The sequence below is a fragment of the Erinaceus europaeus genome, chromosome 16 (assembly GCF_950295315.1).
Source record: "Erinaceus europaeus chromosome 16, mEriEur2.1, whole genome shotgun sequence".
Taxonomy (NCBI): domain Eukaryota; kingdom Metazoa; phylum Chordata; class Mammalia; order Eulipotyphla; family Erinaceidae; genus Erinaceus; species Erinaceus europaeus.
Window position 1 is genome coordinate 37,356,731 of NC_080177.1, and position 27,869 is coordinate 37,384,599.

Consider the following 27,869-nt stretch of genomic DNA (forward strand, 5'->3'; position numbering starts at 1 on the left):
ATACTGCTGTATTTGGTTGGCTAGAATTTTGTTCAATATTTTCGCATCTATGTTCATCAGAGATATTGGTCTGTAGTTTTCTTTTTTGGTTGTGTCCCTGTCTGCTTTTGGTATCAAAGTGATGTTGGCTTCATAGAAACTGGAAGGGAGTATTCCAGTGTCTTCAAGGTATTAGTCCGTCTTTGAAGGTTTTGTAGAATTCTTTTGTAAAACCATTTGGTCCAGGACTTTTATTCTTGGGAAGGTTTTTGATAACTGCTTCAATTTCATTAGCTGTGATGGCCCTGTTCATGTTATCTACTTCCTCTTTACTTAGTTTTGGAAGTTCATAGGTATCTAGGAAATAGTTCATTTCTTCCAGGTTCTCTAGCTTGGTGGCATATAGTTCTTCATAGAAGCCTCACATGACATGCTGAATTTCTGTGGTTTCTGTTGTGATATCTCCTCTTTCATTTACTATCCTATTTATTTGGGTCTTCTCCTTTTTTGTTTTGTGAGTCTGGCTAAAGGTTTGTTGATTTTGTTCACTCTTTTGAAGAACCAACATTTACTTTCATTGATCTTTTGTATGGTTTTCTTACTTCCAATGTTATTGATTTCTGTCCTAACTTTAATGATTTCTGTCCTTCAGTTGCTTTAGGGTTCCTTTGTTCTTCTTCTTCTAGGTCTTTAAGATATGCAATCAGGCTGTTTATTTGTGCTTTTTCTTGTTTCCTAATGTGTGCTTGTATGGCTATGAACTTCCCTCTCAGTACTGCCTTTGCTGTGTCCCAAATATTTTGATAGCTTGTATCTTCATTTTTTATTGAACTTTCAAAACAGTTTGATTTCTTCCTTGATTTCCTCTTTGACCCAGAAATTGTTAAGAAGTGTACTGTTGAGCATCCACATTTTGGCACTGTTACTAATCTTTTGTTGATTGTTCAGTGTTAGCTTAATTCCACTGTGGTCTGAGAAGATGCTTGGGATGATTTCAATGCTCTTGAATTTTCTGATGCTGTCTTTGTGGCCTAACATGTGGTCTATCCTTGAGAATGACCCATTGGACTTGAGTAAAATGTATATTCCAGTCTTGGGATGAATGACTCTGAAAATGTCCAGTAGTTCTAGTTTGTCTATCTCTTCATTTAGCTCCCTTATGTCTTTATTGATTTTCTGCCTGGGTGATCTGTCAAGTTGGGAGAGTGGGGTGGTGAAGTCCCCTACTATGACTGTGTTGCTGTTAAAATATTGCTGTAGCTCCTTCAGTAGATGTTTGATGCATTTAGATGGCTTCTCATTGGGTGCATAGATGTTAATAATTGTTAAGTCCTCTTGATTGACTGATCCTCTGAGCATTAAGTAGTATCCATCCCTATCTTTTTTAATTTTGGTGATTTTAAAGTCTATCATGTCAGATATGAGAATAGCTGTTCCTGTTCTTTTTGGTGTGCTATTGGCTTGAATGATAGTTTTCAGTCTTTTCACTTCGACGTTCACTGTGTTTGTCTTGTTGAGTTAGGTGGGTTTCCTGTAGACAGCATATCGTTGGGTTGTGTTCTCTGATCCATCTTCCTACTCTGTGCCTTTTAATAGGTGAATTCAGGCCATTTATTGATATAGATTGAAGGTATTTTAATGCCATTCTTGTAGAGATTTAGAATGTTCTGATATATGGCCTATTTATGGTAGTCTGACTATTTATAGGAGACCTTTCAGAACTTCTTTCAGGGCAGGCTTGGTGATAGTTGATTCTTTCAACTGTTGCTTGTCTGTGAAGGTTTTTATGCCTCCATATATTCTTAATGACAGTCTAGCAGGATAGAATAGTTTAGGTTGAAAGCCATTCTCATTGAGCACTCGATAGATATCTTGTCATTCTCTCCTGGCTTGTAGTGTTTGTATGAAGTCTGCTGCTAACCTTATGGTTTTTCCTCTGTAGGTAACTCTTCGTTTTTCTCTTGAAACATTCAGGATTCTTTCTTTATCCTTATTTCTTTCTATTCTAAATATGATGTATCTTGGTGTCTTTATGTCTGGGTTAATTCTATTTGGGATTCTCTGAGCTTCTTGAACCTTTATGTATTTGATGTTGTCTAGACTACAGAACTTATCAACTGTTATGCCCTGAAGAATGCTTTCTTCCCCTCCCTCTCTTTCTTTCTCTGTTAAGACAATAATGCATATATTATTTCTTTTGAAGTCATCTCATAGCTCTCTGTTGTTGTTTTCAGTATCTCTTAATCTCTTTTTGAGATCTCCTCTTTTTTAGTTGTCTCTAATTTGTCCTTGATCTTGCTAATTCTGTCTTCAGCTTCATTGATTCTATTCTCTCTCCCCTCTACAGTTTTCTGGGGTTCATCTAATTTGTTACCCTTCTGATACTGTTTTAGCTTGTTCAGCTAGTTGTGTTCTTAGCTCAGCTATTTCAGCTTTCAGCTCTCTAATAACCTTGAGATAATTAGTGTTTTCTTCCAGAGTCTCATTTGTTGTTCTGCATTTCTGATGACAATTCTTTCAAACTCTTTTCTCACTCCTGTGATTATTTCCTTAACTAGTGTTTGAATGTTGACCTCATTTTTTTGTGCTGCAACCTTTGGGGGGCTTTTAGCTGGACTCTTGTCCTGGTTCATTTCTCCAGTATTTCTTCTTGTTGGTTTAACCATTTTATATAGTATGTTATGAGATCCCTCTCTCAGTACTTTTCAAATTACTGAGCACTCTTGCCTGAATTGACTTTTGCCTAAGAAAGGTAATTAAAGGGTTCACAGTTGTGGAAACTGATAGTCGTTTCAAAATTATTTTAATCCCTGAGTTGGATCTCAGTGGCTTAATAGCCTCCTTTGTTCTTTTTCTTCCCTGTAGGCTATGGGAACCAGAGGGCTTTTAAACTATAAGTTGGCTTCTTAGCTAATCACTAACTCCTGACCAAGAGATAAAGCAGGGTGGGGCAGAGGTAATGCAGTGGTTATGCAAAGAGACTCTCACATCCCCACTGCTAGTCCACAGAGGTATAGATCTTCTCCTGAGTTTCCTTGTTAGTTCTCTGTCCCCTGGTGTCAGCACAGGGCATCCCCCAAGCTGCTCCAGATTCTGAGGGCAACAGCAATGGAGACTCAGAGTTGCACTTGGTGAGTCTTAGGGGAGTCTTCTCCTCCCTTCAGCTGTCTTTTTGTTGGTGAAACAGACTGGAGGTAGGGTCTCAACTGGTAAACTTCTGTACTGTTACCAGCCACTTAATCTCTCCCTAGGCTCCTCTCTGTCCATGAGCCACACGTGTTTGCTCTCAGTGTTCATTTGGTGGATTCCTGAAGTCATTCTAGTCCTGTATTGTTGTGATCCCAGGTGTTCTCCTTTGGTATTCCTACTTGACCCAGGATAGGAGAGGAGAGAAACACAGTTGCTGCTACTCTGTAGGTCCACTTCTGGAAGTCCTACAAGAGACTTTTTCAAGTTGGCCTTGAGTACCTTAATAGATTGAAAAATAAAACCTATCCATTTGGTGTCTCTAAGAAACACACATCCAAAAGAAAGACAAATAGTAGCTCTGGGTGCCAGGCTGGAATAAAGTATCCCAAGTCAATAATGCAAACAAAATAACAGGAACAAATATTCTAATATTAAATAAGTTAGACTTACAGGCAAAGATGGTGAAAAGTGATAGACATGATTACTACATATTGATCAGAGGACCAATACAAAAGGAAGACATAGCCATTATTAATATATATGCTCTTAGAGCCATGTGATGATATACTGGATTAAGCACAAATAATACATAGCATAAGGACTTGTGCAAAGGTCCTGGTTTGAGTCCCCAGCTCCCTACCTGCAAGGGGGTTGCTTCACAAGCAGTGAAGCAGGTTTACAGGTCTCTCTCTTTCTTTTTCCCTCTCTACCCCTTCTCAGTTTATCTCTGTCTTGTCCAATAAAAAGTGAAAGGTGGTCTCAAGGCACCATAGATTTGTAGTCCTGCCATAAATTTGTAATGTTATCACCAAGCCCCAGAGATAACCTTGGAAGCAAAATAAATAAATAAAATAAAAGTTTACTGCCAAGTGGTCACAGCTGTGAGCAACTAGAATATAATCATATGCTGTTCTAATGTGAGAGTGTTTCTTCCCGGGCATGTGCTCTCTGGGTTGAGGAGAACTTGTCTGGAGCTAAGCTGGGCTGCTGCTTGCTCACTGACTTGGGAGAGAGACTAGGAACTTGTGATGGAGCAGGAATGCAATGTGTCTATTGATCAGAGACAATGCTTTTATATATTTTGAAATGGAAGTGGCACATCAGAAAAGGAGTTGGTTAGGAAAGGGGGTGGAGAAAAGGAAAGAGCAGGCTAGGTAGAAACTCCCTTAACAACTGTTGTGAAGGTTTTAACTGGTGGGATTAATTAACACCCTGCAGGCAGGGTGGGTCTCAGGCAAAACAATGATTATGTAATTATACCATAGTATCAGCAATGGAGGATGGAGCAGAGCAGGGGGGGGCTGCCAGACAATCATATAGCCAAAATCAGAGCAGAAATTAATAAAACGGAATCCAGAAAGGTGACTCAAAAGATTAATGGAACTAAGAGCTGGTTTTTCAAAGGGATAAATAAAACAATTAAACCACTGGATAGACTCACACAAAGACAAAGAAAGAAAGCTATGATAAAAATAATCCTGAACAAGAGAGATGAAATTACAACTGAAGATGGGGAGACACCAAGAATAATATGTGAATATTATGAACATCCCTATGGAGATGCTTTTCTAGAATCATACCACCTGCCATGCCTAACCTAAGAGGAAGAAGATAGCTTAAACAAGCAAATCACTAGTTTAAAAATTGAACTGGTGTCAAAAATTTATTCAAGAATCAAAGACCAGGCCCAGAAAACTTTAATAACAAATTCTATAATACTTCACAGACAAACAAACACCTATTCTCCTCAAGCTATTCTAGAAAATTGAAGAGAGGAAAACACTACCATGCATGTTCTTTGAGGTGAACATCAATCTCTTTGATCCCCAAAGCAGGAAGGGACTCTATGAGAAAAGAAAACCAAAGACCTATATCCCTGATGAACATTGATGCAAAGATCCTGAACAAGATCCTGGCAAATCAAATCCAACAAAATATCAAGAGAATAATTCCTCAAGAGCAAGTGGGATTCATCCCTAGGAAACAGGACTATTTCAGCATCCACAAATGAATCAATGTAATTCATCATATCACTAAAATGAAAGATAACAATCACATGGCCATATCATATGAGCGAGAGAAAGAAAGTGAAAGAATGACAGTTCAGAAGACAGAAATGGTTCTTGATAAAATGCTACAAATGTTTATTTGGAACCAGAAAAGACCTAGAATTGCCAAAACAATCTTGAGAATAAAGAACAGAACTGGAGGCGTCAAACTCCCAGATCTCAAATTGTATTATAGGACCATTGTCATCAAAACTGCTTGGTACTGGAAGATGAATAGACACACTGAGCAGTGGAATAGAATTGAGAGCCCATAAGTAAGCCCCCACATCTATGAACATCTAATCTTTGACAAAGGGGCCCAGACTATTAATTGGGGAAAGCAGAGTCTCTTCAATAAATGGTGTTGGAAAATTGGGTTGAAACATGCAGAAGAATGAAACTGAACCACTATATTTCACCAAACACAAAAGTAAATTCCAAGTGGAACAAGGACTTGGATTTTAGACCAGAATCTATCAGATACTTAGAGGAAAATATTGGCAGAACTCTTTTTCACATAAAATTTTTTATGATGTGTCATGTTCTTTTTTTTTTTTAAAGGAAACATTGACAAAACCGTAAGAAAAGAGGGATACAACTTAGCACAATTCCCACCACCAGAACTCTGTATCCCATTCCCTCCCCTGATAACTTTATTATTCTTTAAACCACTGGGAGTATGGACCCAAGGTCACTGTGGGATGCAGAAGGTTGAAGGTCTGGCTTCTGTAATTGCTTCCCTGCTGAACATGGGCGTTGACAGGTTGATCCATATTCCCAGCCTGTCTTTCTTTTTCCTTAGTGGGGAAGGGATCTGGGGAAGCAGAGCTCCAGGACACATTGGTGGGGTTGTCTGTCTGTGAAGTCTGGTCGGCATCATGCTAACATCTGGAACCTGGTGGTTGACAAGAGAGTTAACATACAAAAACCATACAATTGTTGACCAATCATGGAACTAAAGGCTGGAATAGTGCAGATGAAGTGTTGGGAGGTTCCTCCATTTTGTAGATAGCTAGTAGACGTATTTTAGTTATATTCCAAAGGGTCTGTGGCTATACTAGTTTTCTTTCTTTTTTTTCTTCTTTTTTTTTCTTTTTTCCCCCTGCGTCTGAAATATGATATGTAGGTGGATCCAAGTTATTGTCTGGGGAGATGATGTCATAGCTGGGAAAAAGACCAGAAAGCTGGATCTGGGAAGAGATTAGCTCCCTAATATGGGATGTGGGGTTAATTGTGAAAGCACGTTAAGAGCATAGGGGAACTCACAACATGAATATGGAAGTCTGAAAAGATACCTCACCTATCAGTCTCTCCCCTTCAGGAGACGAGCATGGAGGGAAAAACTTTCTTGACTCAATTTCCCCTTGTTAGTCTCCCAAGCATCACAACAACCTACACTCCTTAACACTTACCTCATTTCCTTGTTATAAATCAAATGGTTTGCCTGCTTAAAGTTCACTATAGTTCAACTGCTTTTGATCACACATACTCCATTCTACCTTGACCAAAAGGCCCTTCTTTCTATTTCCTTAACCCCTTCCTCCACATTGGTCTAACTCCTCTATCTTATATCTCTGCCTTCAAGGTTCCCTTCTGTCTCCTTCTCTCTTGCCACGAATCACTCCAGAACTCCCTTTTACCACTATCAATTCTCTTCATTCCTTAGAACTTTCAGAATGAAGGTTCTGACCTTCAAAACCCATCACTATCGCCACATGTGAAAAATGTCCTTTGTTCCCTTCTGCTACTTAAACCCTGCCTTCTGTACAATAAAATATATTATTTATAACTGAATGGTCTCCTGGTCTTTTCCTGTTGTTAGCCACTAGAGTTAACACGAGAGGTCAGTAATAAGGCTTACCTCTGCTGAGAGGCAACCCACGCAAGTAACAGCAATGGGAAAGGGGTATAAATTTTAAAGACATCTTCAATGAAATGAATTCAATTACAAAGACTAGGACAAATATAAACCTATGGGGACTACATCACATTAAAAAGCTCCTGCACAGCAAAAGATACTAATACCCAAACAAAGAGACCCCTCACAGAAAGAAGATCTTTATATGCCATACATCAGACAAGAGGCTAATAACCAAAATATATAAAGAGCTTGCCAATATCAACAAGAAAACAAATAACCCCATCCAAAAATGGGTAGAGGACATGGACAGAATATTCCCCACAGAAGAGATCCAAAAGACTGAGAAACACATGAAAAAATGCTCCAAGTCTTTGATTGTCATAGAAATGCAAATAAAGACAACAATGAGATACCACTTTATTGGAGAAAATAATGATTTACAAGACAGTTGTCACATGAATACAATTTATTAACTTCCCACGATAGGTGTTCATGCAGCACTGCTTCCACCAACTAAAGTTTTTCTCCATGACTGTGCACTAACTCCCCAGTTTTCTTTCACCTTCTCCAACGTCCTCTATTAAAGACACTTGACTCCCCAGACAATAACTTGGATCTACCTGCATATCAGATTTCAGGCTCGGGGAAAAAAATTTAAAAAAAAATAATAAAAGCACTTGACTTTGCTGCAATACACCACAGCTAGTCTAAATTTCACTGTTTACTTCCCTTTTGTTTCTAAAGTCCTTTTAGCAAAAGAGAAAGCTTCAAAATTTTTTTAGAACTGAGTAATATTCTATTGTGTACATATATCATAAATTCCTTAACCACTCATCTATTGTTGACCATTTGGTTGTGTCTAAATTATGGCTATTATAAATAATGAAGCAGTGTATACTTACCTCTCCTGGGGTAACTATTTTTCTGCTCTTTGGATAAAAATCTAGGAAATCATTGCCTCTTCCTGAGCAATAAATATCAGTAAAGGATTTACAATGAATAGGATAATAAATGTTGAGTTTGAATCCTGAGTTACTCAGTTATGTAACCACATAATCTTGGGCAAGTTTCTTAAATTTTTTTTTTTTAAAATCTTCACTGTCCTTGTGCATAAAATGAGGACCAGAAGACTTCCGGGAGGCGTGGCCATGAAACAACTGGGACTAAATTACCTCTCCTCCCAAAACATCAAATAAATACAAGAGATGCAACTGAAGTCATAATCTACAGCTGAAAGTTCTACAGCCTCAGGTGGGTTCTCATGTGCAGTTGGAGCAAAAAGGGGTGCAGGCATGGGTTGAAGAACAGCAAATTCAAATCAGAGCTCTGGGCGGCTGGGCGCTGAGCTGCGCCATTTTGGTGATTTCATTTTAAGCACAGCATGCAAGTAGCATTGTTCCTAGGGTTGGAAGAAAAGAGACAGGGGCTTAAAACCTCTTAGTCATTGACTCATGGGGCTTTAGCCTTCTGAATTCAAGGCAAGAACACAACATATAGCAGGGCATTTGTGACCCCAAGACAGCCCAAAGCAACCAACCCTCCCCCACCTTGTCCCATATGCTACAGATCATACAAGCAAGAGAAACCTAGAGATCACAACAGCACCACCTGCTGGCCATCAATAACCAGCCCCAAAAATGCACAAGCAGAGAAACAGAACTAAACAGCCAACTATGCTGTATCAGTCAGACAGGACGCGTTTGGCAAAGGACAGCCTCTCAACATTAAGTTGGAGGACTCGAAGAGCAGGACCAACAGCTTGAAAGCTGTCAGGAGCTGCTTTTTTGAAAGTGACTGGGATCCATGTGGATTCAGTCGGCTAGGGAGGATCGTCAGTTTCCCCAATGAATGGGTACTCATGAGATGCACCACGGGAAGGTCGATCCAATGCATCCCACTTGTCTCAAGTGGCCTCCCCCAGGGCTCTGTTCTGGCTCCTACGCTATTCAATATTTACATCAATGACCTCCCAGAAACTTCTTCAAGGAAGTTCATCTACGCTGATGACATCTGCTGTGCAACTCAGGCATCAAAGTTCGACATCCTTGAGGAAACACTCACAAAAGACATGTCTCTGATATCTGATTACTGTAAAAAATGGCGACTAATCCCTAGCACTGCAAAAACGGTATCATCTGTTTTCCATCTACACCATGCCTCGGCCTCACGTGAGCTTAATGTGCAGCTTGGCGATACGAGAATCCGGCATGAAGCCCAGCCAGTCTATCTTGGTGTTACTCTCGATCGCACTCTGTCATTTCACGAACATCTCATAAAAACTGCAGCAATGGTGGGCGCGAGGAATAACATCATTGCAAGACTGGCCAGCTCCTCATGGGGCATGAGCGCTTCCACACTACGATCATCATCTCTGGCATTATGCTATTCCACTGCAGAATACTGTGCCCCAGTATGGTTCCATAGCCCCCATGTCCACTTGGTCGATTCCAAATTATATTCCTCCATGAGGATAATTTCTGGAACCATCCGTTCCACCCCAGTTCCATGGCTGCCAGTTCTTAGCAACATCGCCCCGCCAGATATTCGTTGGGATGCGGCATCATCTAAGTTCATTTCCCACGTTTGCGCTCGACCAGACCTGCCAATATATGCGGATATCTTCACCCACCCTGTCCAATGCTTGATGTCTCGTCACCCAATCTGGTCCCCTATGCCTACACTGAACTTCTCTGTTCCAGACTCTTGGAAACAGAGTTGGCAGTCAGCTGAGGTAAAGAATAAACACCTCATCACAGACCCCTGCAAGTGTCAACCCAGCTTTGACCTAGCAAGTTATGATTGGGCCCTCCTCAATCACTATCGAACAGGCCATGGCCGGTGCGCCGCTATGTTCCATCGCTGGGGAGCCAGAGATGACCCGAACTGCCCCTGCGGCTCCAGACAGACTATGACCCACATAGTCAACGACTGCCACCTCTCCAGATTCAAAGGAGGTCTCGAAACTTTACATCGGGCTCAACCTGACGCTGTTGACTAGCTACAGAAGAAGGGCAAATGCTAGAAGAAGAAAGTCAGACAGAAATGAAACAGAGGAAATCCAATGAATTACAGATTTAGAGAGACTCTCAGAGACAGACTACACAGAGCTCATTATAAGCACTCTCCGAGAACTTAAGCAAAAAATTAAAAGCACATGCTACTATGGAATTAAAATGCATGAGAGTTGAACTTAAAACAGAGATCACTAAGTTCTTGAAAGAAGAACTTCAGTCAGAAGTCCAGGGAGTAAGAGATACCCTAACTGCAACTCATGCCCAGATATAAGACTTAGCAAATAGATCCACACATTCAGAAGAAATAATCTTCAGTCCAGAAGATACAGCCAGGCCACTCTTTCAATTCAAAGATGAGGGAGAAGAATGGTTCAGAAAGACTAAAGCAACTCTTTGTGAAATTTCAGACTCCATCAAAAAAATCAAATGTAAGAGTGATAGGTATATTTGAAGAGGAGGACATGGCCAAAGACCCAGAGTCCATTTTCAGAGCAATTTTAGTTGAGAACTTCCCTCACTTAGGAAACCATCAGAACATTCTCATCCAAGAGGCAGAATGAACACTCAGATTTACAAATAGAAAAAGACCAATACCAAGGCACATTATTGTAAAACTGTCAAAAGTCAACAAGGGAAAAAAATGCTGGCTGCTAGGGAAAGGAAAGAAGTTACATACAAAGGCAGAGCTATAAGACTTTCATCAGATTTCTCTTTACAAACTCTAGAGGCAAGGAGAGAGTGGAATGACATATTCAAAGTTCTAAAGGAGAGGGAATTCCAGCCACAAATATTGTATCCTGAAAATTTATCCTTCAAATATGAGGGAGAAATAAAGGTTTTCTCAAAAATTCAAGAACTAAAGAAATTTGTCACAATCAATCCCACCTTACAAGAACTACTGAACCAAGTCTCATAAGAAAGGAGGAAGCAGGGAGACGGGCGGTAGTGCAGTGGGTTAAGCGCATCTAGCACAAAGCACAAGGACCAGTATAAGGATCCCAGTTAGAGCCCCTGGCTCCCCATCTGCAGGGGAATTGCTTCATAGGTGGTGAAGCAGGTCTGCAGATGTCTTTCTCTTCCTCTCTCTGTCTTCCCCACCTCTCTCCATTTCTCTCTGTCCTATCCAACAATGACATCAATAACAACAGCAACCACAGCAACAATAAAAAGACAACAAGAGCAACAAAAGGGAAAATAAATACATAAAAATTAAAAAAGAATCTTAAAAAAAAAAAAAGAAAGGAAGAAGCAAAGAGATACACGTTCCAAACACCAAGTTGCAGATGTTAACCTGATGTTAACCTGACTCGCCTGGACAGATGACTTTACCAATGTATCCTGGAACCCCACCTCCTCAGAGCCTTGCCCCAGTAGGAAAGATAGGGACAGGCTGGGAGTATGGATCAACCTGTCAATGCCCATGTCCATTGGAGGATCAATTACAGAAACCAGACCTCCCACCTTCTGCACCCCATAATGACCCTGGATCCATGTTCACAAAGAGATAAAGAATAGGAAAGCTTCCAATGGAGGGAATGGGATATAGAAATCTGGTGGTGGGAAATGTGTGGAATTTCATCCCTCTTATTCTATGGTTTTGTTGATATTTTCTATTTTACAAATAAAAGAAAAAAATAAAATGAGGACCAAATAATGTTCTGAATGCCAAATACTTAGTACAGGTGCAGGTCTGTATTAAGTACTCCATCAGTTTTAGTTGTTCTGATTAGCAGATGCTCCTCTAAGTTGTAATTTGATCACTATAGAGGTACAGTTGGGCTATCCAACTCCAGTTTACTTCTTTGGACACTAGTCATGGAAACTATATGTCAGTAATATGTTGCTTATATTTTGATCCTATATTTGAGAACCTACACAAACATGCAAAAGTATGTGAGGCAATGTCATAGTAATCTTTTGAAAATGACTTGCAAAAAGTCTTACAGTTAATTTGTTGAGATCACTTTTATTAGTTTGGTCTCTTTAGTTCAGGATTTATTACCCCTCCCCCTTTTTTTCCCTCCAGGGTTATCACTGGGGCTTGGTGCCTGTACTACCAATACACTGCTCCTGGAGGCTATTTTTTTTTCCATTTTATTGCCCTTGTTGTTATTGTTGTTGGATAGAACAGAGAGAAATTGAGAGGAGGGGAAGATGGGGGGGAGAAAGATAGACACCTGCAGACCTGCTTCACTGTTTGTGAAGTGACCCCCCTCAGGTGAGGAGCCAGGAGCCGGAACCCCTACTGCTAGTCCTTGAGCTTACCCACTGCGCTACTGCTGGGCCACCCCATTCTTGTTTCTTATCATGATGCTAAATGTATATATGGGTTTAAAAGCTGCAGTTATTCTTCAAGTGTTTTGAAATATTATCCTGAAATCAAAGCTGAATCAGATGACACATATCTCAAGCCTTTGGATTTTGTAATTTCTTTTTAAAAAATATGTATTTGGGGGTTCCCGGAAGATGGCGGACTGAGAAGCTTCTAGTGGCTAGAGCTCTGATCACATCTTCTGGAAATGGTAGGATTTTCTGCCTTTAGTAGGCCAGTCAATAAGGGATCCTAGCGGTGACACCAAGGAGGTGACTATAACTTAATTTGGGTTAAGAATTAGAGTAAAGGTGGCACGGACTAGCGGGCAGGCTGCTCCAAACTTCCCAGGTGGCGGCGGGCAAGGCGGGTGCGCCGGACACTGTCCTCAGCCCGGGAAGGCGGCTCCTCCGCCTGTTGCAGAGTGCTGCTGGGCGGCCGGCAGAGGACCGGGAGGGAGCACTGTAGCTCAGGGCTTCCTCTTGGGAGTCTCCGGGGACCACCGCGACCCTGAGGGCGGATCCGAGGACTTCTTGAGTACAGCTCTCATTGGATCAAAAGGACTTGGAGCTAGTTTTCATTTTTGAGAAATCCTTTAAAAAAGTCTGGAGGGGGGGTTCCCAGAAGATGGTGGACTGAGAAGCTGCTAGTGGCTGAGCTCCGACCACATCTCCTAGAAACAGTAGGATTTTCTGCCTTTAGCAGGCCAGCCAATAAGGGGTCCTAGCGGTGACACCAAGGAGGTGACTATAACTTAATTTGGCTTAAGAATTAGAGTAGGGAAAAAGGGGGAAAAATTTTTTTTCTTCCTTTTAATTTTCAAGCATGCCTTCTTCCCGCCCCCCCCCCCCCATGAGCAATCCCTAGGGACCAGCTCCTAGCAGGATCCCCCACACCACCAAACAGGGTGCTTTTTTGAATTCACTGATACACATTTGGGAATTTCCTTTCACTGCTCTTTAATTACAGCTCTTTTTCTTATCTTCTCCCTTTTCTCTCTCTTGTCTCTCTCTCTCTATCTCTCTCTCTCTCTTTTTAATCTTGTCATACACTTCTTCCTTCTTCTTTGCCTTTCTGAATTTGTGAATTATTTTGGGGAAGAAATCTGACTCAGAGTGGACTCTCTATGTGTGTATCTCAGCTCTAGTTCCCTTTCCCCTCTTGTTATCCCTAGAATATACAGTGGATAGTAGATTTGCATAACTGTCTATTCTTGCTATCCTTTATTTCTTTTCTCTTTCTTCACTGGGATTTGGTTACTAATTTTTCATGGACTGGAGAAATTGTTTGGCTAACTGGTAATGATTAAACTACTTCAATACTTACTTCAGTTGCTACTGCAATTCCTGAGGTTGGTGAGTGCAATTGTCATAAAGGTATTTACTACAGTGTTACTTGTACTCAAAACACAACAAGAGGAAAAACAGAGCATAAAAAAAGAAACACATAAATCAAAAACATGGGTAGATCAAAAACAAATAAAACTGCTACTCCAATGAATGAAGACAAGAGCCCAGAAGAAACTACAAATCAGCCAGAAGTAACCATAGATAAGAAAAGTATGCAAGCAATAATAAACTTAGTAATCACAGAAATGAAAACAACATTGGAGGAAAGGAATGGCAGTATTAGGGAAACAACAGTTGAGACCCCCAAGGAAAATACTGATTATCTTGAGGCAATTAGAGAACTGAAAGCTGAAATAGTTGTAATGAAGAAAGAAGCTGAGGCAAGGAAAAGCAGACTAACAGAAGCAGAAAACAGAATTAGTCAGACAGAGGATGAGTTAGAGAAAACAAAGAAAGAAGTGAAAGAGCTTAAAAAGAGATTGAGAGACACTGAAAACAACAACAGAGACATATGGGATGATCTCAAAAGAAGTAACATTCGTATAATTGGCCTGCCAGAGGAAGAAAGAGAGGAATGGGAAGCAAACATTCTAGAGGAAATAATACAAGAAAACTTCCTAGACCTGAATAACAGAAAGGATATCAAGATTCAAGAGGCCCAGAGAGTACCAAACAGAATCAACCCAGACCTGAAGACACCAAGACACATTATAGTCACAATGAGAAGAAGTAAGGATAAAGAAAAGATCCTAAAGGCTGCAAGAGAGAAACAAAAAGTCACATACAAGGGAAAACCCATAAGATTATCTGCAGACTTCTCCACTCAAACTCTAAAAGCCAGAAGGGAGTGGCAAGATATCTATTGAGCCCTGAATGAAAAAGGGTTTCAACCAAGGATAATATATCTTGCTAGACTTTCATTCAAACTAGATGGAGGGATCAAAACCTTCTTAGATAAACAACAGTTAAAGGAGGCAGCCATCACCAAGATGGCCCTGAAAGAGGTTCTAAAAGACCTCTTATAAACAAGAACATCACTATAATACTTGCAATATATCAGAGCAAACAATTTTTTTTGAACAATGGCACTACAATACATTAAATCCATAATATCAATAAATGTCAATGGCTTAAGCTCACCCATCAAAAGGCACAGGGTGGATCAGAAAACATAACCCAACCATATGCTGCTTGCAAGAATCCCATCTGTCACAACAAGATAAACACAGACTTAAAGTGAAAGGATGGAAAACTATCATACAGGCTAACAGACCACAAAAAAGGGCAGGAACAGCCATTCTCATCTCAGACACGATAGATTTTAAATTAAATAAAGTAATAAAAGATAGGCAAGGACATTACATAATGATTAGAGGATCAATCAGCCAAGAAGACTTAACAATTATTAGCATCTATGCACCCAACGAGGGACCATCTAAATACATTAAGCATCTACTGAAAGAATTTCAAAAATACATCAATAGTAATACAATAATAGTGGGAGACTTCAATACCCCACTCTCACACTTAGACAGATCAACATAGCAGAGAACCAATAAAGATACAAGAGAATTAAATGAAGAGATCGACAGACTAGACCTCCTGGACATTTTCAGACTCTTCCACCCCAAAAAACTGGAATACACCTTCTTTTCAAATCCACATAACACATACTCAAGGATAGACCACATGTTAGGCCACAAAGACAGCATCAATAAACTCAAGAGCTTTGAAATCATCCCAAGTATCTTCTCAGACCACAGTGGAGTAAAACTAACATTTAACAACAAACAGAAAATTATTAAAAGACACAGAATTTGGAAACTAAATAACATGCTCCTTAAGAACCACTGGGTCAGAGACTCATTTAAGCTGGAAATTCAAATGTTCCTGGAAACTAATGAAAATGCAGACACAACCTATCAAAATATTTGGGACACAGCTAAAGCAGTACTGAGAGGGAAACTTCTAGCCATACAATCACATATTAAACACCAAGAAGAAGCTCAAATGAACGACCTTACTGCACACCTCAAGGACTTAGAGGAAGAGGAACAAAGGAACCCTAACGCAACCAGAAGGACAGAAATCACTAAAGTTAGAGCAGAAATAAACAACATCAAAAATAAAAGAACCATACAAAAGATCAATGAAGCATAATGTTGGTTCTTTGAAAGATTAAACAAAATTGACAAACTTCTTGCCAGACTCACCAAAAAAAAAGAGAGAAGACTCAAATTAATAGAATTGTAAACGATGGAGGAGATATCACAACTGACACCACAGAAATCCAGAGAATCCTGCGAAACTTCTATAAAGAACTATATGCCACCAAGCTAGAGAATCTGGAAGAAATGGAAAAATTCCTAGAAACCTATGCCCTTCCAAAACTGAACCAAGAAGAACTACAAAATCTAAAAGCACCAATCACAGACAAAGAAATTGAAACCATTATTAAGAATCTCCCCAACAACAAAAGTCCTGGACCAGATGGCTTCACAAACGAATTCTACAAAACTTTCAGGAAGCAGTTAATACCCATACTTCTTAAGCTATTCCATAAGATTGAAGAAACAGGAATACTCCCTTCCACCTTCTATGAAGCCAACATCACCCTGATACCAAAAGCTGATAGGGGCAGAACAAAAATGGAAAACTACAGACCAATATCTCTGATGAACATAGATGCCAAAATATTGAACAAGATCTTGGCCAGCCGGATACAACAGCACATCAAAAAGATTGTTCATCACGACCAAGTGGGATTCATCCCAGGAATGCAAGGCTGGTTCAACATCCATAAGTTAATCAATGTCATTCACCACATCAATAATAGCAAAGCCAAAAACCACATGATTATCTCAATAGATGCAGAGAAAGCCTTTGACAAAATCCAATACCCATTCATGCTCAAAACTCTACAAAAAATGGGAATAGATGGGAAATTCCTCAAGATAGTGGAGTCTATATATAGCAAACCTACAGCCAACATCATACTCAATGGACAGAAGCTGAAAGCATTCCCCCTCAGATCAGGGACTAGACAGGGCTGTCCACTGTCACCATTACTCTTCAACATAGTATTGGAAGTTCTTGCCATAGCAATCAGGCAAGAGAAAGAAATCAAAGGAATACAGATTGGAAGGGAAGAAGTCAAGCTCTCACTATTTGCAGATGATATGATAGTATACATAGAAATACCTAAAGAATCCAGCAGAAAATTACTGGAAGTTATTGGGCAATATAGCAAGGTGTCAGGCTACAAAATCAATGTACAAAAATCAGTGGCATTTCTTTATGCAAACACTAAATCTGAAGAAGAACACATCCAGAAATCACTCCCATTTACTGTTTAAGCAAAATCAACCAAATACCTAGGAATCAAGTTGACCAAAGAAGTGAAAGACTTGTATGCTGAAAACTATGAGTCGCTACTCAAGGAAATAGAAACTGATACCAAGAAATGGAACGATATCCCATGCTCATGGATTGGAAGAATAAATATCATCAAAATGAATATTCTCCCCAGAGCCACATACAAATTTAATGCAATACCCATCAAAGTTCCACCCAGCTTGTTTAAGAGAATAGAACAAACACTACAGTCATTTATCTGGAACCTGAAAACACCTAGAATTGCCAAAACCATCTTGAGGAAAAGAAACAGAAATGGAGGCATCACACTCCCAGACCTTAAACTATATTATAAAGCCATCATCATCAAAACAGCATGGTACTGGAACAAAAATAGGCACACAGGCCAGTGGAACAGAATTGAAAGTCCAGAAATAAATCCCAACACCTATGGGCATCTAATCTTTGATAAGGGGGTCCAAAGCATTAAATGGAAGAAGGACACTCTCTTCAATAAATGGTGCTGGGAAAACTGGGTTGTAACATTCAGAAGAATGAAATTGAACCACTTTATCTCACCAGAAACAAAAATCAACTCCAAATGGATCAAAGACCTAGATGTCAGACCAGAAACAATCAAATACTTAGAGGAAAACATTGGTAAAACAGTTTCCCACCTACACCTCAAGGACATCTTTGATGAATCAAACCCAATTGCAAGGAAGACTAAAGCGGAAACAAACCAATGGGACTACATCAAATTGAAGAGTCTGCACATCCAAAGAAACTACTAAACAGAGAGACCCCTCACAGAATGGGAGAAGATCTTCACATGCCTTACATCAGACAAGAAACTAATCACCAAAATATATAAAGAGCTCAGCAAACTTAGCACCAAAAAAGCAAATGACCCCATCCAAAAATGGGCAGATGATATGAACAAAACATTCACTACAGAGGAGATCTAAAAGGCAAACAAACATATGAAAAACTACTCTAGGTCACTAATTGTGAGAGAAATGCAAATTAAGACAACACTAAGATACCACCTCACTCCTGTAAGAATGGCATACATCAAAAAGGACAGCAGCAACAAATGCTGGAGAGGATGTGGGGACAGAGGAACCCTTTTACATTGCTGGTGGGAATGTAAATTGGTACAGCCTCTGTGGAGAGCAGTCTGGAAAACTCTCAGAAGGCTAGACATGGACCTTCCATATGATCCAGTAATTCCTCTACTGGGGTTATACCCCAAGGACTCCATAACACCCAACCAAAAAGAGGTGTGTACTCCTATGTTCATAGCAGCACAATTCATAATAGCTAAAACCTGGAAGCAACCCAGGTGCCCAACAACAGATGAGTGGCTGAGAAAGCTGTGGTATATATACACAATGGAATACTATGCAGCTATCAAGAACAATGAACCCACCTTCTCTGACCCATCTTGGACAGAGCTAGAAGGAATTATGTTAAGTGAGCTAAGTCAGAAAGATAAAGATGAGTATGGGATGATCCCACTCATCAACAGAAGTTGATTAAGAAGATCTGAAAGGGAAACTAAAAGCAGGACCTGACCAAATTGTAAGTAGGGCACCAAAGTAAAAACCCTGTGGTGAGGGGTAGATATGCAGCTTCCTGGGCCAGTGGGGGGTGGGAGTGGGTGGGAGGGATGGGTCACAGTCTTTTGGTGGTGGGAATGGTGTTTATGTACACTCCTAGCAAAATGTAGACATATAAATCAGTAGTTAATTATTATGAGAGGGGGAAAATCAATTGTATGTCTCAAAGTTTCTCAAAACACAAACTGAATCTTTTTAATATATAGGTTATGTATTTGATATGTGGACTCTCTCAAAAGCCTAGACCAAGTAGATTAGAAGCATCCAATAGCACAGCTATATACAAGATACTGGATACTGTACAGCAAACCATAACAAAGGGACTTTTCAAACTTAACCCAATTAACAAATAATGTGATGATAACATTAACTATCGATTGTCTTTTTGAACCCTAAGACAGCAGGAACCTCACATCTCCACTATAGATCCCCTACTTCCCCCACTCCTGGAACCCTTGGATAGGGCCCACTTTCCCGTATGCATCTCCCAATCCATACCAAATAATATTGCATCCGCCAATCACAACCTAACCAGCGCAACGATTGCCACCTCAACATTCTTCAGCTCAGACTGTGTCCAGAGACTTCACATGTGGAATGACTATCCTGCAGCTTCATTACTCGGGTGAGACCTTTCCTTTCATAGTACACTCTAATTTCATCTCAGGTCGTTCACTTTCTAACAAAGTCCCATAATCTAGATATACACCAGTTTCTGTGAGAGAGAGCTTATGTTCACATGTATCCATAAACTACTGCAAAATATATACCTGAAAGCAGAAGTACACTAGAGTTTGCAGTGAGTACCTCCCTAACACTTCCTCTCCTCTATTCCAAGCTTTGGATCCATGATTGCTCAACAATTTGTTTGGCTTTGTATGTTAACTCTTTTTTCAATCACCAGGTTCCAGATGCCACCAGGATGCTGGCCAGGCTTCCCTGGATTGAAGACCCCACCAATGTGTCCTGGAGCTCAGCTTCCCCAGAGACACACCCTACTAGGGAAAGAGAGAGGCAGACTGGGAGTATGGACTGACCAGTCAACGCCCATGTTCAGCGGGGAAGCAATTACAGAAGCCAGACCTTCTACCTTCTGCAACCCTCAATGACCCTGGGTCCATGCTCCCAGAGGGATAGAGAATGGGAAAGCTATCAGGGGAGGGGGTGGGTTATGGAGATTGGGTGGTGGGAATTGTGTGGAGTTGTACCCCTCCTACCTTATGGTTTTGTTCATTAATCCTTTCTTAAATAAAAAATTTAAAAAAATTAAATAACCAAAAAAATATATATATGTATTTAATTTTATTATGGTAGAAACAGAGAGACATCGAACAAGAGATGGTGAGAGAGAGAGAGAGAGAGAGGGAGAGAGAGAGAGAGAGAAAGAGAGAGAAGCTGATTTGCAGTCTACTCCACTGATCATGATGTTCTCTTCACTGCCACAGGTGGGGACTGGGGGCTTGAACACAGGTTTTTGCATGTAGTAACTTGTGCACTTTATTGGTTGAACTATTGCCCAGCCCCAGCTTTTGTAATTTCTATAGTGTTCACTCCCATAAGATTCTAGGATGAATGTAAAAAGCAAGGTCTCAGTTTTTAACATTCAACTTCATGGAGAATATACTCCCAGAATCTGTGTATGCTTCTGTGGTATAACTGATTAAAGCTTATTTGATTGCTACCTATTGCTATATAGAATCTCTCTTCAAACAACTTCAGGGCTCATTGCTGTTATTAATCTGTCTCTGTTGCCAGATTCATAGCTTCAGAGTAAGAAAATATTATCTGAGCAAATATTTAAGCAGAATTCTTTGCACTGTTATGATTCATTAAAGAACAGTTTTCCTTGGGTTTGCTCTGGAGTAAAACGAAATGCTTCAAATCAATATACTCTCCAGTTTCCCTGCCATCTTTTTTTTTTTTTTTTCCTTCCACAGTAGGAAGACAAGGACTTCTCAGGAAGAAAGGCTTTGGGGTGATGAAATATCTTCTCTTATTCATGCCACTCTCCCAGAATTAGATCTGTGGCAGGAAAACATTTACCAAAATGGAAATAATAAAGGTTATTTGTGTGCACCTTGAGCAAACTAGATAGACATTTCTCTACCAGTTGCTGAAACATACACTTTGAATTGTTCTATCCAGCAGTCAGATTCTGTGTCTTCTTTCCTCTGCTGCAGAAGCTTTAAGATACTTGGATGGCTTGGAAAGAAGGAAAGAGACAAATGTACAGCCACTTGTAGTAAGACAATGCTTTCCTTCTGTTTTATTATTTTTTTCCCCTGTCTTCCCTCTTCTTTGCTTGCCCCTCCTTGGTTATCAGTTTAATTCACATGCTATAGAGAGAAGCAGGATAAAATTATTAGTTTTGTTTTAAAGTGGGATATTAAGCCCAAGGACCAGCCCAAGTATCTGGGTTGTCCCGGCTCCTCAACTGCAGGGGAGTTGCTTCACAAGCTGTGAAGCAGGTCTGCAGGTGCCAATTTTTCTCTCCTCCTTTCTTTTTTTCTTTTTTTATGACTACAAATCTCTCCCCTTTTCTGTCTTCTCCTCCCCTGTCAATTTCTCTGTGTCATATCAAAATAAAATAAGATAAAATAATAAAATGGGATATTGAATATATTAATCTGAATAAGGAGTGTTAGCATGACAATCTGGCATGATTTATAGAAAAAAAATCTGGGAAAGGGTTCCTAAAGTTAGTATATATTTTTAATATTCATTTAAAAAATCATTTTATTTGGGGTGTTAATGGTTTTCAGTACAGTACAGTTGTTGATGTCCAAGTACAATTGTTCATTTTCTTCTCCATCATGTAGAAAGTTCCCAAAGAACTTTCCCCCTCCGCCCCTAGCGAGTCCTTCCCCAGTTTTCCTCCCCAGAGTCCTTTGCTTCGGTGAAATATACCGAACAGTCCAAGTTTAATTTTGTGTTTTTTCTTTCTGTCTTTGTTGCTTAAGTTCTGCCTATGAGGGGACCAGGTGGTGGCTCACCTGGTTAAGCGTACATGTAAGGACCAAGGTTTCAGCTCCTGCTCCCCAACTGCAGGGATGGGGGGAAGGTTTCATGCATGTTGAAGCAAGTGCTGCAGTTGTCTCTCTGTCTCTCTCCCTCTCCATCTTCCCTTCCACTCTCAATTTCTCTCTCTGTTCTCTTAAAAAAAAAAAAAAGGGCTGCCAGGATTAGTGCTAAATAAATACCAAAAAAAAAAAAGTTCTGCCTGTAAGTGAGGGCATCTAGTATTCACCTTTCTCTTCTCTGGTTTATCTCATTTAACATGATTCCTCCAGGTTCCATCCAAGATGAGGCAACAGAAATGACTTCATCATTTTAAATTATTTTATATTTATTTTTCTTAGATTTCATCATTTTTAACAACATATATTCTATATCTCAAAACTTTCTTAGCCACACATCTATCATATGACTGGATTGTTTCTGACTTCAGGTTATTACAAAGCTACTGCTATGGATATAGGTGTATATATCTCGGTGGATGGGTGCACTTGCTTCAAAATTCCTTTCCTGGGGATATATCCAAAGTAAAAGTAAAATTAATATTAAAAATTTTAATTATCTTTATGTTTTTGTTGGATAGAGACAGTCAGAAACTGAGAAGAGAGAGGAATGTAGAGAGGAAGAGAGACAGAGAGATGCCTGCAGCACTGCTTCACCACATGTAAAGCTTTCCCCCTGCAGGTGGGGAACAGGGGCCCAAACATGGGTCCTTATACATTACATGTGTGCTCAACCAGCTGGCCACCACCCAGCCCTAAAATTAATTTTTTTTTTCTTTGCCTCCAGGATTATTGCTCGGGCTTGGTGCCTGCACTACGAATTCACTGTTCCTGGAGGCTATTTTTTCCTTTTGTTGCCCTTGTTCTTTATTGATGTTGTCATTGCTGTCATTGTTGTTGCATAGGACAGAGAGAAATCAAGAGAGGAGGGGAAGAGAGAGAGGGAGAGAGAAAGATAGACACCTGCAGACCTGCTTCATCACTTGTGAAGTGACTCCACTGCATGTGGGGAGCCAGGGGCTCAAACTGGGATCCTTAAGCCAGTCCTTGCACTTTGTGCCATGTGCACTTAACCTGCTGTGCAACCACCCAACCCCCCAAAATCAATATTTTTAAGGTACTGAGGGATTTATTTTTCTGGTGTGTCTCTGTTGGCATAGATGATTTTAGGAAATAAGTTTTTCTCTTAAAAGCATTCAAGGAACACTATTTACCCCCAGCTATATTGTTTATGTTAATAATTAACTGCCTGCTAATATTGATAATAACTGTGAAAGTGGAAGACATGCCAATCAGCTTACAGAGGGCCTGGGAATGGCAAACTAGTCCATCTTGAGTCAGAGGATTTGAGAGCCAATAAACAAGATTCCTTTTAATTAGTAATTTTCCCTTTGTTTTTTTTATATTCATATCCACTGAAAAAATAACTTGTTAGCTATTCCCACCTTATTTCATATCAAATCTATGGAATAAAATCTGTTAAGTCCCATTTTTAGCACAGAATGGCTATTCTATTGGAGTCTTCAGGCAGACAATTTCTATTGTTTAGTAATGTCAATTAAAGTTGTGGCATACTTATATAATAGATTGCTGGAGAATCTGTTGGAGTCAGGTCTTATGAGTGTTATTTCAGTACTCTTATTGAAGGAAAACTTTGTCATTTTGAATTACAAAATTACAGATAAAAATATCAAACTTTCATCTTATATTTAAAAATAGACATTTTATTATATTCAGAAGAAACACCTAGCTCTATCTTATTATTTCTTTATCACAAAGAAGAGAGAAGTAAAATCCGTATTTAAAAGGCTGAAGAACATTGTGCATTTAAAGTACTCAGCAAGTTATTCCCTAAAGCACTCCATATGATATGTAAATCTTTTGATCTTTCACAAAATGCATGAATACTATAAAGAATAATGAGTACAAGCTTGGAAAATACAATATTGACTGTCAATGCAGTGCACTTAGGCACAATTATTATTTGCATGGCTTTTGCAATATAACTGGAGGATATACTTCTGTGAATATGTTAAGTACATGCCAGTGTCTGCTAAAGAAGATTTTATTTTGTAAGAAAGACTTCCTTTTCTTTTTCTTCTTGCACAAGTTATTCTTATTTGAAAACCATTTTCTCAAGATAGAAAGGATCTTTGGGAAAGAGTAGAATTGACTAGAATTTAAAAAGAGAAGCACTGCTACCCTGTTGTTATTAATTACCATATGATGGATAAAATAACTCTGCTTTAGAAAGTATTACTCCATGATACCCTGCAGAAAGACTATTCAAGTCATAGTAAGCTCCTCTTTACAGAAATATTTATTTAAAACTTAGTTCAGTGATATTAATTTTTCCCTTCAAGTTTATTTTGGAGAATAATTAATATCCCTGACCACTTTGGGACTTAGAAATTTTGCTTGGACTTGTTCATAAGGATTTATCTAAAGAAAATAAGTCAAAATCTTTTTTAATATTAATCAAATTTTTGATATGCAAACTCTGTTTTATTCCAAATAGTGAGCTATTTTGTTACTGTGATTGGTTGTCTTTACGATGTGATGAGTCCTGTCACTCAAAATACAGAGCTGTTAGCTAAAGACAAATGGCTCACTGCTAGAGGCATTATGCTCCAAGGAAGAATAAGTAATTCCTTTGATGTGGTATGTGGATTCCAAGATGTTAGAGTTTCAATCTACATAGGAACACAAATGTATGAAACTCTACTTGGACACATGGTTATCTAGAACCTCTTTAGCTTTAGTTTTCGAAAGTGTATGAATAGATTTTAATTCTAAAATTTGTATGGAGTTCCAAAGAGTTTAGACTATCCAAGAGGTTATTGGAAAAGGTGTAGAAGTTTATCAATGCAATGAGTACCACCTCAGCATGCTTCCCTTCAGATTGTGTCCGGAGACATTACACATGGAATGTCAACCCTTCAGTCTCATTACTCGGGTGAGAACTTTCCTTTCATAGGATTCTCTAATTCCATCCTAGGTGGTTCACTTCCTAACAAAACCTAGAGATAGACCAGACCCATGAGATAGAGCATATGTTCACATGTATCCATAAATTAGGGCAAAATACATACCTGAAAGTAAAAGTACACAATAGTCTGCAGTGAGTCAGTATAAAATTCTTAATGAAATAGTACCTACTTAGATACCCTCCTCACCTACTTCCTATTACACTTCCCTCACTCACGCCAAAGCTAACCTTATCAAAGTAAGAACTGCAAAAACTGAATAAGGGCAAGAGACTGGCACACTTTAACAATGACTCTTTAGTCACTATCAGGCCACCCTATGGTAGTTGGGGCCCTAGTCAGGGAGTCCTGAGATTCCCAAACAGACATGATAGGCCTAGACCTAGTATAAATCCCTCTCCATTGTTATTGGTCATCTCTATCAGGAACAATACAATAGACCCCTTTGTGGGGCCCCATAGGACCTTGCCCTCAACTTGGATCAACAACGGTAGAGAATGTTCCATCCTCCAAAGGGAGGCTGGACAACATACTCTATATTCCACCTGAAGAAGATGGGTCCTGAAATTGGGGCAGTTTGGAACATTCCTACATATGACCACAGAATGTGAGCTCAGATCTACAGGGATGCAGAGGTCACATAGGCTCCTAAGCTGACTATGGGCCCCAGATCAAATTGATTGGGCTTACAGTCAATAGTATTTATACCTCGTTCCCATATTTGGGAGCTACTTTCTTCCCTGATACAGCTTTCTAGCTCTTTTTCCAACCATGACATCATCTCCCCAGACAATAACTTGGGTCCCCCTGCATATCAGAAGTCAGGCTCAGGAAAAAATTGGTATAGTCATGGGCCCTTTGGAATATAACTAAAATAGATCTACAAGCTATTTCCAAACTGTAAATTATTTCCTGTAATCTTATGACCTTTTAAGCCATTATTAAATCACTAATAAAAATTTTTTAAAAATCTGCTGTGGGTGCTGGGAGGTAAGTACCCTTCCCTCCTTCTCCATCTCCTCCTCCTCCTTCCAAACTGGAGACCCCAAATCTTCATCTGCAATATTCCAGCCTTTAGGTTCGTGATTAGTCAACAATTTGTTCAGCTTTATATGTTAACTCTTTTTTTTCTGGCACCAGTTTCCAGATGCTAACATGATGCCAACTGGACTTCCCTGGGGAGATGACCCCACCAGTGTGTCCTGGAGCCCTGCTTCCCCAGAGCCCTGCCCCACTAAAGAAAGAGAGAGGTAGGCTTGGAGTATGGATCAACCTGCCGATGCCCATGTTCATCTCATTTAACTCTAGATAATGAGAACATTCAATGTGTGATAGCAAGTTAAACTGTCAAAAATAATCTGAGCTAGTAAATTTAAATGCAAAAGAAAGGAGTCACCCCTCTAGACTAATGGTTTCAAAAGTTCTCCATTAACTGCATCCCAAGAGGAATTTATAAAGATATAAATTCCTTGGTGTACCAGCCAGATTTTCCAATGATGTGATCAGAAATGACAAAAGCATTTCTTTGTTTCCTAATATTATGGTTGAAAGTATATATTTTTTTTTTTCCTGCAAATCATGTGTGAGCAAAGGAACATCTCCCTGAACACTTAATTTAAAAAAAAAAAAGTTTATTAGGGGGTTAATAGTTTGTGTTATTAGTCTCTGGTCTCTCTCTGTATTCTTCTCTTTGTATCTTTCTTTCTCTTTCTCATTAACATGAAAAATAAAATATATATCCAGGAGCACTGGATTCACGGTGCAGGCACTGAGCCTCAACAATAATCTTGGTGGCAAGAAAACAAAGTCACTCATAGAGCCCAGAAGGTAGCTCACTTGGCTGGGTGTGGCCTGGGTTCTAACCCTGACACTACAGAGGAGTGGGTACCATGGCACTGAGGGAAGTTTTAGTTCCAAAGTATCTTTCCCTTTCTGTTTGTTGTCTATTGCTCTGAAATAGAAAGAATGAAAAATTCAGTCTGGAAGTGGTGAGATTTTGCATATACAGGACTATGGCATAGCAAAAACAAAACCAAAAAAAGTCACTTGGGAAATATAAGGTACATGTGAAAAAATTAAAATAAATAAGTTATTTTTACTTGAATTTTAACTTAAAACATTTATTTAGTCATTTACACCTGACACTGAATAAAAGGAGTAAATGTACTGTTTCTTTTTATGTATAAATCCCATATTTACATATAATCATAAATGGATATCCAGTCTATCTGTGACATGGAAATTTCTCAGAGGGGAGTGGTAACAACTGGGGAAAAAGAGGCTATATAATCTAAGAAGAATGATGATGTAAAAATATATATTGAGAACTACTGCTCTAAGGTGTTACAAAAAGATTTTGTAAAATGTTCCTTTAAGGTCAAATAATTACAAAAAAAGGAATTAAGGAATTAAGGTAAAGGAATTAAGGCAAACCTTTGATACCTTAGTTTGCTTACTTTTGCTATCTTACTCCAAATTATCAGTTACTTAATTGTCTCTACCCAAGTGGAACTCAGGGTCTGTAATATGATTAATACATTAAATATTCAGATTGTTCAAGTGAGAATGCACTCATGAACATTTATCTTGAACCCCTCATTGTCCCTTTATTTTAGTATTTTCTAATAGTTTCATATCAGTTTTATTCAGAAAATGCACCTTATATATGTGTCTCCCTTTTAACAAGTTAAACTTTCTGAAATATTTTAATTCTGTTTCATGCAGTGATTATTGTCTAGTAGTCTATCATAGCATATCATATTTTAAACACTCAACAAAACTTTTATTTCTCAGTAATATATGATCACTGACCGAGCACTATAATTTTTTTCCCTGTGGTCAGGGGAGAAATTAATAAAGGAGTCCAAAACAATTTGAAGAGAAAAGAATTAATTTTGAGGACTGAAGATAAGAAAAATCTATTTACTTGTTTATTTACTATGTTTCTAAGACTTTTTATTTATTATTTGTTATTTATTATTTATTGAGTGTAAACAAATGTTGTTATAAAAGTTAGTATAAAGGTGTATTTCAGTCAGTGTACTATTATCAGAGGCCAGCTCAGTAGTTTACCCTATAAGAACCAAAGAAATTTCTTTTAAGATCAAGTATTCGGATATAGTACCTTTTTTTTTTTTT